At 40.0% G+C, this 15,896-nt stretch overlaps 1 non-coding gene across 1 annotated transcript; it reads right to left on the minus strand.

Annotated features, from left to right (window-relative positions):
- Positions 1–436: 436 nt before the first annotated feature.
- On the minus strand, positions 437–508 carry trnag-ucc (transfer RNA glycine (anticodon UCC)). The gene has a single exon. It is a non-coding gene; the product is annotated as a tRNA-Gly (tRNA).
- Between the last annotated feature and the right edge of the window lie 15,388 nt (positions 509–15,896).

Below are 15,896 nucleotides of genomic sequence, written 5' to 3' on the forward strand. Positions count from 1 at the left end.
AAGTGTTTAACTCTAAAGCATGCTCTTTTCAAGAAACAAAATCTGTTACATCCAAATAGAGTGGAAAACACATGAACCATTTTAAGCTTCCTCACCTGACCATAATAACGTGCTAAGATTACATACATACAGTGTGGAAACAGGCCCTTCGGCCCAACAAGTCCACACCGATCTGCCAAAGCGCGACTCACCCAGACCCATTCCCCTACATTTACGGGCAATTTAGCATGGCCAATTTACCTAACCTGCAAATTTTTGGATTGTGGGAGGAAACCGGAGCACCCGGAGGAAACCCACACAGACACGGGGAGAATGCTCAAACTCCACACACAGTCGCCTGAGGCGGGAATTGAACCCAGGTCTTTGGCGCTGTGAGGCCGCAGTGCTAACCACTGTGCCACTGTGCCACCCACAAATGATTTAGAAACCACAACACTGCGATGGCTGGGAATCGAACCCGGGTCAACTGCTTGGAAGGCAGCTATGCTCACCACTATACCACCATCACCCTGCTAACAGAAGCCTTAATACAAAGTCAGCAGTTCTGAACCATTGAAATAGGCACACCAAATACATATAACATAATTTTCTTATTACTGCCTTCAGTTAGGGCTCAAGGCTATGCTCTCTAAATTAATGTGTTTCAAACTATTTAAGCTTTTGCAAATGTATGAGTGTTTCAATATTACAGCCACGCTTATGCTCATTACACTGTACAATGTCCTCATTAAAATAAAGGCACAAAATACTTTTCTGAACTCACGCTGAGTTCAAGAAATGGCAGCCTAATTGTTCTAACACTGAATGAACAAACTAGAAATGAGATTCCATTCTGCCATGGCAGATTAAGAAATTGAATTCAATAAATCTGCTAAATGAAAAAAAGTCATAACAGCTGAAAGATTGTTGTAAAAAACCCAGGGAAGAGAATCATCACCTCAATCCATCCAGCTTACACAACTCCAGTATCTCAACATTTGCATTTGCAGATACATTTCATTTTGCTCAAAAAGCACACAACCTGCAGGCAGTCAATCCATGTAATATTTTATAAATTCCTACATTGGAATTAGAACCTGTCAGACTCAAGATTGGGATACAGACTCTAACCTGACACCTTTAATGCACTGTCTGAGCTGATATGTCTTTTTTTTATATACAACCTTAAGTTATCTCGAGAATGTGACTTAAAAGAGGTTCTGGGATTTACATATTAATAAACCAAAACCTGCAACCTATTCTAAAAGATGAAAGACTTAACAGCAATCTAGGTTTGTTCAATATATCATTTTAGTTGCATGACACTAATCTATTGCTATAAATTCTGTGCCTTATGATCTTGTTCCACAACTCCCTGATGAAGGAGCAGCGCTCCAAAAACTTGTGCTTCCAAATAAACCTGTTGGACTACAACCTGATGTTGTGTGATTTATACCTGATAAACACAGATATGCATCAAGCAGAAAGGCAAACAATAATCCATTTGACCTCATCCTCAGCTAGATCACGTGGGGCAGACTTTGGACAGATCTAACAATCCAGGCTGTTTCTGAGGCTATTTGCTACAACATCATTGTAAAGCAACTAAATCTGTTAATCTTATGGCCTGGCACATTGCTTGGCTCACTAGCAAGCCAAGGACACAATAACAATTCAATGTAGAATCTAAAAGGATATGTTTGTATGTTTGCTTGCTGAGCTGGCAGATTTGTTCTCAGATGTTTTGTCACCATGCTAGGTAACATCAATGAGCCTCCGATGAAGCGGTGTTCTGTCTCACTTGCTTTTTATGTGTCTTAGTCTGTTGTGGTGAACAAATCTTCTCCAAAATATAACAGGATATACCAGAAGTAAAAACAGGCCTAAGATATCCTGCAACCAACAGAGGTTGATGGTGACCTAGTGGTAAATGCAAAGTGATGAGAAGTAATCAACCAGCAACAGTAGATCAGATGAAGTGAGGAATTCCACTCTCATTACCATCTGTTCAGATTTGTGAACCTTTGACTCTAGTTCTATTCGCAACTTGATTTATTTTGAAGCAATGTCATTTGTTGAAAAGATCGTTTCCACCATTGTTACTTAATGCATTGTTCAGTGCTGCATCATTAGAATCCTGTACTTTAACCAAGCAATCTTCCTCCTTTTAAACTCAACAAGAAATTTAAAACTATTCAATTGCTATTGATTTTCAGGTGCTGTACAGGAGGCTACTGAGGAGGACAAGGGCCCATGGTATTAGAGACAAGGTTCTGGCAATGGATAGGGGTTGGCGGTCTGGCAGAAAGCAGAATGTAGGGATAAAAGGGTCCTTCTCAGGATGGCAACTGGTGACAAGTGGTGTTCTGCAAGGCTCAGTGTTGGGACTACAACTTTTCACTTTATTCACTAATGATCTAGATGAAGGAACTGAGAACATTCTAGCTAGGTTTGCAGATGATACAAAGAAAGGTAGAGGGACAGGTAGCATTGAGGTGGCGGGAAGGCTTCAGACATATTTGGACAGGTTACGAGAGTGGGCAAAGAAGTCACAGACGGAATACAACATGGGAAAGTGTGAGGTCATGCACTTTGGAAAGAAGAGGAGGCATGGATTATTTTCTAAATGGGAAGAAAATTCACAAGTCTGAAGTGCAAAGAGACTTGGGAGTTCTAGTTCAGCATTCTCTCAAGACAAACTTGCAGGCTGAGTCAGTAGTTAGGAAGGCAAATGCAATGACAGCATTTATTTTGAGATGACTTAGATATAAGGGATCTATTTCTGATGTTCTGTAAGGCTTTAGTCGGACCACATTTGGATAATTGTGGCCAGTTTTGGGGCTCCATATATCAGGATGTACTGGCCCTGGAGCGTGTTAAGAGGAGGTTCATGAGAATGGTTCCAGGAAAGAAAAGCTTAACATATGAGGAATGTTCAAGGACTCTGGGTTTATACTCGATGGAGTTTAGAAGGAGGGAGGAGGGTGATCTTATTGAAATATACAGAATACTGAATGGTCTACACAGAATGAATGTTGGGAAGATATTTCCATTGGCAGGAGATACTAGGACCTGAGGACATAGCCTTAAAGTAAATGAAAGACCTTTTAGAACAGATAAGGAGAAACTTCTTCAGCCAGAGGGGTGAACCAATGGAAATCATAGCCACAGAAGGCAGTGGAGGCCAGGTCATGGAGGCTTTTAAGACTGAGATAGATAGTTTCTTTGGTATCAAGGGGATCAAGAATTATGGGGAGAAAGCAAGAGAATGGAGTTGCGAAACTTATCAGCCATGATTGAAGAGCTGAGTATACTCAATGGGCTGCATGGCCTAGTTTCTGCTCCTATGTTTTATGTTCTTTCCATGCCATTATGGCTTATAACCAATTTTTTTTTCATATTCATTTGTGTGTGGGTGTCATTGATTGGGCCAATATTTATTGCTCATTCTTAATTCAATTTCAGATGGCAGTGAGAGTCGACCACTTTGCTGTGGATCTGGAGTCACTTGCAGCCCAGACCAGAAGATGATGACAGATTCCCTTCCTTAAAAAAACATTAGTGAACCAGCTGGGTATTTACAACAAACAGTAGTCACCATTCAATCAGCTTTAAATTCCAGACTTTTATTGAATTCAAATGTTACTAACTAGCATGGTGGAATTCAAACCAATACTGGAACATAAGTCTGGGACTCTGGATTACAAACCCTGTCACAGTTGTACTACACAACCACCTCTTCAGGCGTGATTATGTTAAACTTTTGGTACTGATATAAATTTCAGATCCTCTACTCACGATTAGATAGCTCAGCATTGACGGAGAACAAACTTGCCTGATGTTCATTGCATAGAGTCCCCTCATGACTCAAGAGCTTACGTATTGCTTATGACAAAAGAAGTGTTCAACCTGAGTAAATAGACTGAAGTCTGTCCCTCTTGACAATCAGAAATGTCACTGCTATTACTTCAAGATTAACAGCTGTTTTTATTGGAGATGTGTTTTATTTAAATAAGACAAGGTGCTCTTACTCAACAAATCCCTGAATGAGAATTGTCTTTTAAAAGAAATCTCAGTTCAAACTTTGGGGCATGTGTCAAGAAAAGTAATTATTACTGACTCTTTGAAACAGCACTGAATTTTATATTTTTGAAACAGCACTGAATTTTAATATTTTCCTTTCTACAGTTAATTCCCCCATTATTGGAATAGTGTCATGGCGATTGGTCAAGCCAAATATTTTGTTTACCAAAAAGGACAAAATGCAGAAATTCCTTTTTCTGCACTGGAAGAATATAAATCTGATTGTTACTTGTGCAAACAATTTTCACAAACAGCTGAATTTATGTGAAAAAGCAGGGTTTTCTGTTCATTTTTCGAGATAGGAACTTTGTAAAGTTCACGACATTTAGAACAGAGTACTGTAGTGGCAATGTTGAACATTCGGTAGGCAGATAATTAATTTTTTTAAGCAGCTATGAAAATAAGGGTTATTCATTTCATTCCCCATTCTTGAAACCAAAGTTTACATATCAGTTCAATGATGTCTTACCCCCACTGAGGAAAATTCATCAACTTAACTCTTCTTCAGGATTTTTAACTTATACAGAATCACAACCATGCATCAGTCCATTACAGTAACTGGTCTCTTCGAAGTTGAGTAGAGAGATTTTGGATAACCTGCTCATGACATTTCTATTTCCTTTGCCAGTGTAACTTAATTTCCGTGCTGAGTGCCGTACAGTTTCTCTTACAGAGGCATTAACCAGCTGAATAAGCTTTCCTCCTTGCATCAGCATCTCTTTATTCTCATTAGCTTTGAAAAGATATTTTAGATAACTTTGACATGACATACAGGAATGCACTTCTGGCGTTCATAGTAAGGCTATTAAAAAGAACCACGGATAATCATGGTGACATTTCTGACAGCACTTTCTGCCAATGTTACAATGAAACTTTAGCAAATGGAAAAGGTGTGACCCTAGCTTATACTGGGCTACGAAGCCTCATTACTTTGCACAAATTGGCCATGACACTTTAAGGCTGCATAAAACCCTCTAATAGCTTTTTACTCAGCCCTGCAGATGCAAAGTTTGTGTGAAAGATGGCATGTGCACTACATTCATGAACATTGAGTACAGGCTGTGCCAGATGCCCTGCTAAAGGTATTAGTGCGGATTCTCGGAGCATACATCAAAAATATGCAGAGTAGTTAAATCATGCAGAGTAGTTAAATCATTGAGACTCTGATTTGACTCTAGCAATGCAATTCTCGGCCTCAATTTTTCAACACCCTCATTGAGCCTCACAGCGTTTAACATAGGCCCCTTACCAGAGATATTTCAAGGAGTTATGAATAATTGTCATGATAGTTGCAAATTTATTTCTACCAGTTGCTGCTGAGTTAGAAGTATGTGGAGGTTCGCACTGCTACTTAGAAATAGATTAAACCAACTGGAAGTAGGACAGCAAGTGGTGAAGATTTTTGTTCTCAATAAAGGGATTCTTCTCTGATGTCTTGCTCTCTGTCATGGGTTTTGGAGTTACCATCATCATCCTCCTGGTAGGTAGCAGGAAATTGCTCTCAGCAGAGGCCACATATACACAGGATCTATAGGGAGCAAATCTCAGCTCAACCTCAATGAGGACTGAAATGCTTCATATCTCCATTTTACCAGGAAATATTCACCAAATCTCTCACTTCTTGCTGACAGGCCTATAGACTCAAGAGCAGTGCAAGAATGGCACTGCCAGTTTCTGAGACTTTAGTCATGGCAGGAATCTCTACACATCAGTTTCCATCTATGCAGGGGCAGATCCATCTCTGGCGTCATGCAAATTGCCAACCAATGCAGCATAAGGTAGGTGACGGAATCAGTACGCCTGGGAGAAAGAGAATATACTTCATTCTCTGGGCAGAGAAACAGGCAGAATGAGCATAGGTCTCTGCCAAACACCACAGGATTCCCAATGGTGCAGAGTGCCACTGACCCTGTGCACGCACACACATTGCTTGCAGGTGTCACATTTGCAAATATGTGAAGCAAATGAACACCTTGTAAGGTTACAATAACTTTATTTTTCACCAGTTATGCATCATCTGAGCTACAGTGAAAAATCCAACCAATGTCTTATGGGTTATCCGCAAATCACTCGGCTCATGTATTCAATGTACAACCCATGAACCATGCAACAGCGTGCTACCAAACAAAACAAAACCAAACAGACTACAGGGGTAATTCACAACTTTTCCTACCCTGCCCTTCAGCATTTTCTATAGCATGTGCCACACTGGAGCATAGGAAATAGGAGCAACACCAAGCCACTTGATCCTTAAACAGATCATCTCTCTTAAAACCATGAACTAGTACCAGCCAAATTACTGTCCTTTCTAAAGTAAGGTGGAAACAAAAATTGAAGCCAAACTGATCTTATGTAGGTTTATCATAACTTCCCATTTTTGCGCACTATACTAGTATAGATACGTTTCATTGACAACTCTGCTATCTTCATTGATTACTACTTATAGAACCTTCCTCCAACTACACAGATCTTTTTATTTTTACGTTCTCTTTACATTTGTACCCTTTAGTTTACAACTGCCCTATTCACCAAAATGTGTCAGTTCACACCTCTTTATTGAATTGCATCCTAGCCCTTGTCTGCTATATTCACCAATCTATTTATCTTTCCAAGTTGATCACCATTCTTATCAGAGTTCAACTTCAAAACTTCTTGTGACAGAGTATTTTTCTTGTAAGCTTAATATGTTAATACCAAGCTTTGTTTTTTTTTTCAAAACATTCGGAATTTTAGCCATCTTTTCAAATTTGCAAGTTACTTGGCATTTGTAAAGCCCTATAAATGATGCACATTTCAAAATCCTCATAAAATATGCACATATTTTATGTATGAAAGAGAGAGAGACGAGTAGAGAAACAAAAATTCAAGTGTTTGGGAAGTACAATGCCTGAAGATTGAAGATAGAAAAAGTGAAATAAGATCAAGAATAGCATTAGGAAAAGGTCATATTTATTAAGAGACAATTGCCACTTATTGAAAAGCAGAATAAACAACTCAAAAACTGACTTATTTTGAGATGCTGCTTTGAAATGATGAGACGTGGACCTTGTAGAAGAAGAAAAAATTTCTGGAGAAAAAAAAAGTAACTAATGATCAAATTCTGTGATGAGTCAATGAACAAGGCGAGTTGTTGAATGTACTGGGAATGCAGAGACTCATTTAAGAGGAACGTTTTGTGAGTAAACAAATTTAAAGAGACATTGAGGGAAAATTTCAATAAAAAAAGAGGAAGGAAGAGAATATTAATGCTGAATGGTTTGATTATTGAAGCAAATTAATCAAAAATAAAATGTATGGCACAGGATAGAGGGATTTGAGAAGACCGTTAGGAACCAGAATGCTGATTTAATCATAAGCCTACAGCAATATATGAATAACTGCAAAAACTGACTAGATCAAAACTCAGTCCAGTTGTACATTATACTTCACAAACATTTTTGGACCATAACAGAGATGGAACAGCAGCTTTTGCTCTGCATTTAGTATGGGTGAGAAAAGTAACTCCAACGACTGAAACTTCAAATTTTTCTACTAGTATAAATGAGAACTTAAGAAATACCTGTATGTTGTTTTTCACTGGGACACCAAGTCAACATGTGCATATTTAAAAGAAGCTAATGGGAGGTTTTGGCTGAAGAACTGATACAAGTATTCATTTGGACAGATGCCAGCACACATGTTCTAATTTCGTAATGACTCAGCAATGCAAACGTCTGGGAAACTGGCCAGATTTGGGACGCTGGATTAACAACTTTAGCAATGAGGTAAAAGGTTTGAATTTCTGTCAAAAGACAGATAATGCTTCACTTGATTTCCCCAACCATCCCTGTAGGTTTCTCATGTTTTCTACCGCACATTTATTTGCGCACCAGTTGATGCAGTTATGAGCATCAAAAAGTCATTACCTTTGCAAATAACTTGGATTGCCACCCAAAACACACCAATGTGGCTTTCTTCTTCCTCTATCAGACTCCTAATCTCTGCACAAAGGTAGGTTCACTAACCGAGACCAACATTCATAATTTAGTTTGTTTTCCTTTGAGATAACGAAGTTAGGACACAAACTTAAGGGACAGCAGCAATTACAAAAGGTTGCAATGAATTTGTTCTGCTTGTTAATTGAAAACCAATGAATCATAAACTGTGTTGCAGGCAGATTGTCAACACCAAATGTAATATTCAAGCAAAATTTGGAGTTTGGGGATAACTCATACAGGAGAGGATGGAAAGTGGCAAAGGGAGGAGGGAAGAGAGGGTAGAATATTTCAGCATGGAACAGAAGACAAGGGCAAGGGCAAAAATGTCTAAAGGGAGGAAAAGGGATGAAGAGGACCAGAAAGTCAAAAGGAAAGAAAACCCAAAAGAGAAAATGGCAGCACCAAATTTCAAGATGGGGGACATGTGGGAAAGATATGGACTATTTATATGGACTGTTTTATATGTCCCAGCATACTCAAAACATTTGGGATAAGGTGTCCCAACTGGGGAAGGGACTGATTAGAGAATACAGACTTTAATGGACTAATATACTGGCAGGGAAATTTGCTAGAACTGCTTGGCAGGATTTAAACCAGTAAGGTGGGGGGTGGTGGGACCCAGGGAGATAGTGAGGAAAGAGATCGATCTGAGATGGGTACAGCTGAGAACACAAGTGTGTCAAACGGTCAGGGCAGGCAGGGACAAGGTAGGACTAATAAATTAAACTGCATTTATTTCAATGCAAGGGGCCTAACAGGGAAGGCAGATGAACTCAGGGCATGGTTAGGAACATGGGACTGGGATATCATAGCAATTACAGAAACATGGCTCAGGGATGGACAGGACTGGCAGCTTAATGTTCCAGGATACAAATGCTACAGGAAGGATAGAAAGGGAGGCAAGAGAGGAGGGGAGTGGCATTTTTGATAAGGGATAGCATTACAGCTGTGCTGAGGGAGGTTATTCCTGGAAATACATCCAGGGAAATTATTTGAGTGGAACTGAGAAATAAGAAAGGGATGATCACCTTATTGGGATTGTATTATAGACCCCCTAATAGTCAGAGGGAAATTGAGAAACAAACTTGTAAGGAGATCTCAGCTTTCTGTAAGAATAATAGGGTCGTTCTGGTAGGGGATTTTAACTTTCCAAACATCGACTGGGACTGCCATAGTATTAAAGGTTTAGATGGAGAGGAATTTCTGAACTGCATAGAAAACATTTTTCCAATTCAGTATGTGGATGTACCTACTAGAGAAGATGCAAAACTTGACCTACTCTTGGGAAATAAGGCAAGGCAGGTGACTGAGGTTTCAGTGGGGGAACAATTTGGGGCCAGCGACCATAATTCTATTCGTTTTAAAATAGTGATGGAAAAGGATAGACCAGATCTAAAAGGTGAAGTTCTAAATTGGAGAAAGGCCAATTTTGACAATATTAGGCAAGAACTTTCAAAAGCTGATTGGAGGCAGATGTTCGCGGGCAGATGGCTGAAAAATGGGAAGCCTTCAGAAATGAGATAACACGAATCCAGAGAAAGTATATTCCTGTCAGGGTGAAAGGAAAGGCTGGTAGGTATAAAGAATGCTGGATGACTAAAGAAATTGAGGGTTTGGTTAAGAAAAAGGAGGAAGCATATTTCAGGTACAGACAGGATAGATCGAGTGAATGCTTAGAAGAGTATAAAGGACGTAGGAGTATACTTAAGAGGGAAATCAGGAGGGCAAAACGGGGACATGAGATAGCTTTGGCAAATCGAATTAAGGAGAATCCAAAGGGTTTTTACAAATATATTAAGGACAGAAGGGTAAATTGGGAGAGAATAGGGCCCCTCAAAGATCAGCAAGGCGGCCTTTGTGTGGAGTCACAGAAAATAGGGAAGATACTAAATGAATATTTTGCATCAGTATTTACTGTGGAAAAGGATATGGAAGATATAGACCGTAGGGGTACAGATGGTGACATCTTGCAAAATGTCCAGATTACAGAACAGGAAGTGCTGGATGTCTTGAAACGGGTAAAGGTGGGTAAATCCCCAGGACCTGATCAGGTGTACCCAAGAACTCTGTGGGAAGCTGGAGAAATGATTGCTGGGCCTCTTGCTGAGATATATGTATCGATAGTCACAGGTGAGGTGCCGGAAGACTGGAGGTTGGCAAAAGTGGTGCCACTGTTTAAGAAGGGCGGTAAAGACAAGCCAGGGAACTATAGACCGGTGAGCCTGACCTCGGTGGTGGGCAAGTTGTTGGAGGGAATCCTGAGGGACAGGATGTACATGTATTTGGAAAGGCAAGGACTGATTCAGGAGAGTCAACATGGCTTTGTGCGTGGGAAATCATGTCTCACAAACTTGATTGAGTTTTTCGAAGAAGTAACAAAGAGGATTGATGAGGGCAGAGCAGTAGATGTGATCTATATGGACTTCAGTAAGGTGTTCGATAAGGTTCCCCCTGGGAGACTGATTAGCAAGGTTAGATCTCACGGAATACAGGGAGAACTAGCCATTTGGATATAGAACTGGCTCAAAGGGAGAAGACAGAGGGTGGTGGTGGAGGGTTGTTTTTCAGACTGGAGGCCTGTGACCGGTGGGGTGCCACAAGGATCGGTGCTGAGCCCTCTTATTTTGTCATTTACATAAATGATTTGGATGCGAGCATAAGAGGTACAGTTAGTAAGTTTGCACATGACACCAAAATTGGAGGTGTAGTGGACAGCGAAGAGGGTTACCTCAGATTACAACAGGCTCTTGACCAGATGAGCCAATGGGCAGAGATGTGGCAGATGGAGTTTAATTCAGATAAATGCGAGGTGCTGCACTTTGGGAAAGCAAATCTTAGCAGGACTTATACACTTAATGGTAAGGTACTAGGGAGTGTTGCTGAACAAAGAAACCTTGGAGTGCAGGTTCATAGCTCCTTGAAAATGGAGTTGCAGGTAGATAGGACAGTGAAGACAGTATTTGGTATGCTTTCCTTTATTGGTCAGAGTATTGAGTACAGGAGTTGGGAGGTCATGTTGCGGCTGTACAGGACATTGGTTAGGCCACTGTTGGAATATTGTGTGCAATTCTAGTCTCCTTCCTATCGGAAAGATGTTGTGAAACTTGAAAGGGTTCAGAAAAGATTTACAAGGATGCTGCCAGGGTTGGAGGATCTGAGCTACAGGGAGAGGCTGAACAGGCTGGGGCACTTTTCCCTGGAGCATCGGAGGCTGAGGGGTGACCTTATAGAGGTTTACAAAATTGTAAGGGGCATGGATAGGTTAAATAGACAAAGTCTTTTCCCTGGGATCAGGGAGTCCAGAACTAGAGGACATAGGTTTAGGGGGAGAGGGGAAAGAATTAAGAGACCTAAGGGGCAAATTTTTCACGCAGAGGGTGGTACATGTATGGAATGAGCTGCCAGATGATGTGGTGCAGGCTGGTACAATTGCAACATTTAAGAGACATTTGGATGGATATATGAATAGGAAGGGTTTGGAGGTATATGGGCCCGATGCTGGCAGGTGGGACTAAATGGGGTTGAGATATCTGGTCGGTATGGACGGGTTGGACTGAAGCGTCTGTTTCCATGCTGTACATCTTCTATGACTCTAGGTGAGGGGAAACAGAGAACATAGGGGTAAGCAGCCGCCTGGCTGTACTGGCAATAGATTATTAGTCCACAGGTTCAGGCTAATTGATCTGGGGTTCAGATTTGAACAAGGCAATTGGTGGAATTTGAATTAATTTTTTTTAAAAACTGGACAATGGCAACCATGAAACTACTGATTGATTGTCATAACAATCCATCTGGTTCACTAATGGAAGTGAAGGAAATTAGTCATCCTTAGCTGGTCTGGTATATATGACCCCAGACCCAGGACAATGTGGTTGACATGTAATTGCCCTCTGAAAGGGCAGAGCAAGGCAAATGCAAAAGCAATTCTGAATGAGCAACAGAAGTTGACCTTGTCAGTAACACCCATATCCCATGACAATTTTTTTTTAAAAAAACAATGCATTGTTTCCTTTCCAAAAAAAACTTTCAATTTGCTCTCAGTATGGGATAGAAAGATGGAATGCTTACATTTCATCAAACATTCAGTATCTTGATTCAAGTAAGAGTGCCTAGGGCAGCCACTGGCAGGATAATTAGAAAAGAGATCCATTGGTTTGGAGGATAATAGTCAAGGCAAAAAATCTGAATAGGTTTTTAAGTTAATTCTTCACCATTTAACTTTGCATGCTTACCCACAGCAACGGGTGGAGGATGTAGTGGGGTCCTGCACAGTGATGCTCCCTGGTCCAAAACTACAAACCCGTACAAATTTGTATCTTGGTTAGCTGCATACAGAGTAGATGCTGTTGTTTTAGCAGCTAAATTTACATGACATTTAACACTGAAAACCCCAAATTCTGTCAACTAAGAATGCAACTTCTTTTGGAATCAAATGTTTAGTTGTTTTCGGTTTTTGTTCATTTACAAAACCAGACAGAAAACTTTGAAAATCATTATTAAATTCAATGCTGCTACCCACTGGTTTTATTATAAAAAGGTGGTTTTGCAGTATTGTTTAATAGCAAAGGCACCTTAGTTCATACCCCAGGGCATTCAGATTTTGGCCACATTTCTGGGGTTGCCCACCTCCATCCAAATATGCATTTCATACCCAATCAGATGTGGATTCTATTTTTACAAAACGCATTTTAAAATAGGTTCTGCAGTGAAATAAGTGGGGGTGGTCTTCCTTAAAACCACACTATTTTGTGTTAATAGGAGTAACTGCTACAATGACAACTGCAACATCAACTATTTGTATCAAAGTACTGAACTTAAAGTCTGACCTCTTTGCCTTAGCAAGCTGCTCCAATCTCTAATCCTAGCCCATATCTTCCAGCCTTCAAAGTGGGCTTCATCTGCAATTCCGCTCCCTGTCATTTAAACATGGATGACAGAGTCTACATCGATGATCTCTGGAAATCTCTTAAACCACAACGTCTCATTATTTCCTCTGGCCCTTAAAAACCTGACACTCATTTTTCAGCTCTCCCAACCTTGATTGTTGGCTGCATTTGCCTCTAATAGGTACCTCATATTATTATTTATTATTAGCATTCACTTTTAAAGTGACTAAAACTAGGAAGATGTGTTTTCACTACAATTAAAAGGCCATGTAAATCAGGTAAATAAACTAGTTCCTATGTGCAAGAGTATAGAGATTATCCCACTTATAGAATCTTTCAACATCTGGAAATGTAGCACTTAATAGGACCCTCAGCTGTAGAACACCAGACATTTGTGTTTCTCAGACCTACATAGAGAGGTTTAAGATAGCTAGTTTGGAGAAGATTTGTAGCTCAATTTGAGGTTCTGGATGTAAGTTTGCTTGCTGAGCTGGAAGATTTGTTTTCAGATGTTTCGTCACCATACTAGGTATCATCAGTCAGCCTCCAGTGAAGCAGCCATGTTATGGCCTGCTATTTGTATTTAGGTTACCTTGGGTCAGTGATGTCATTTCCTGTGATCTCATTTCCTGTTCTTAGAGGGCGATAGATGGGATCCAAATGTTGATAAGATTTCCAGTTGGAATGCCATGCATCTAGGAATTCTCGTGCTTTTCTCTGTTTGGCTTGTCCTCGGATGTGTGTTGTCCTAGTCAAATTAATGTCCTTCCTCATCTGTATGTAAGGATACTAGTGAACATGGGTCATGACTTTTTGTGGCTAGTTGATGTTCATGTATCCTGGTGGCTAGTTTTCCTGTTTGTCACAGTTCTTGCAAGCTATTTTGTAAATAATGTTCGTTTTGCTTTTGACTATATAGGGACTTTTAAGTTAAAAGTTACCACTTTGACTGGGAAAATACATACATATAGAACAAGCCCAACAGAGAGACTGCCAAGAATTCCTAGAAGGATGGCATTCCAACCAGACCTCTAACAACAAACATATCGACTTGGATCCCATCTATCACCCTCTGAGAAAAAGAACACAAAATGACATCACCACAGGAAAAGACATCACCAATCCAAGGAAACCTAAACACAAGTAGAAAGTGGGCCATAATACCAATGCTTCACCAGAGGGTCACTGATGATGTTACCTAGTAATGTGATGAAACGTCTGAAAACTAACCTTCCAGTTCAGCAAGCAAACTTACACCCAGATAGCGAGTTTTGAGAAGATTTGTAGCTCAGGTTGAAGTTCTGGATGGAAATTTTGCTCACTGAGCTGGAAGGTTCGCTTTCAGACATTTCATACCATACTAGGTAACACCTTCAGTAAGCCTTCAGTGAAGCACTGGTGGTATGGTCCACATTTTGTGTGTTTAGGTTTCCTTGGGTCGGTGATGTCATTTCCTGCTCTTCTTCTCGAGAGAGTGGTAAATGGGATCCAGGTCAATATGTTTGTTGATAGAGTTCTGGTTGGAATGCCATGCTTCTAAGAATCCTCGCACGTGTCTATGTTTGGCTTGTCCTAGGAAGGATGTGTTGTCCCAGTCAAAGCAGCGTCCTTCCTCATCTGTATGTGGTGTAGTCAGAGTGGGTCATGTCTTTTTGTGGCTAGTTGATGTTCATGTATCCTGGTGGCTAGTTTTCTGCCTGTTTGTTATAGCTTTTTTTTAAATGACATTAGTTTTGCTTGTCATCTGTATAGGGTCTTTCAAGTTCATTAGCTGCTGTTTTAAGTGTTGGTGGGCTTGTGGGCTACCATGATGCTCCAACTCAGCAAGCAAACTTACATCTGTTACATCCAGATGTTCAGCATAAGTACAAACTAAAAAGTCTACCACAACCAATGTTATCATTCACAAACAAAACAAAAATTTCTGGAAAAGCTCAGTAAGTCTGGTAGCATTTGTACAGAGAAATCAGAGTTAACATTTTGGGTCTCATGACCTTTCCTCAGAACCAATGGTAGCTAGGAAAAGTTTTTTGTGCAGAAGGTAGGATGGAGGAGATAAGTAAAACAAATATTTATGATTTGATATTTCCTTTACTTTCATGGAAGATTTACAAAAATATCAGTTGACATGCTTTAGAAAAAAATGATTGCTTCAGAGGCTTGGAAACTGCACTAAAACAATTCCAATAATCCAAGTTCTAAACAGACTGAGAATGTATGCTCAAGTCCAAGTCTAAAGGTTAGAGACAAGAGGCAACTATTTCCCCAAAGATAAAGAACAAGACAGAAACATGAAAGTGAAGTTCAACCAGTTGTCAGGTATTGTCTGTGAAGTTCCTCTTCTTGTGCACATTATTTACATGGTAACTTTCCTTCTGAGATCATAAGGATAGATACAGTGGAAAATTAGTATTAAGATAGTGGCAAGAAATGTGCTGGGTCAAAAGTGGGCCGATAATAAAAAAATGTATAATGGATACCAATGGGAATTTTTCTGCAATGGACGATCATTGCTGGTTACGTGGCAAGGCTATTGACAGGTCACTATATTAACAGAATATAAAGGATCATTTATACATGATATAGATCATTAAGATACAGGTCAAAACATCATTATAAAATGGAATACACAATCCTTGTTTAATAAAGGTCCTTTTCCCCACCCCTTAGTTACTTTCCTTTGTAGCAGGGTTTCAATTACATCATGTCCATTAATTACAGACTCCATGTCAAATAGGGTTTGAAGCATACTGACAAAGGAATACTTCTAAGATATTGAGTTATTGCTTGACGGAGGCACATCCGATCCCTCCCCACAGGCCTCTCCAGTAATTCCTCAAATCCCTGGCTAGCACCAGTCATAGAATATGGATTTCTTTTTAAGATTACAGTAAACCATAACTAATAAGCCTACATCTCAGGTCAGGATCATGATTTTTTTTTCAGTGGACATGGTATAATGAGCATTGCA

The sequence above is a fragment of the Chiloscyllium punctatum genome, chromosome 5 (genome assembly GCF_047496795.1).
Source record: "Chiloscyllium punctatum isolate Juve2018m chromosome 5, sChiPun1.3, whole genome shotgun sequence".
In the NCBI taxonomy this organism is placed as follows: Eukaryota; Metazoa; Chordata; class Chondrichthyes; order Orectolobiformes; family Hemiscylliidae; genus Chiloscyllium; species Chiloscyllium punctatum.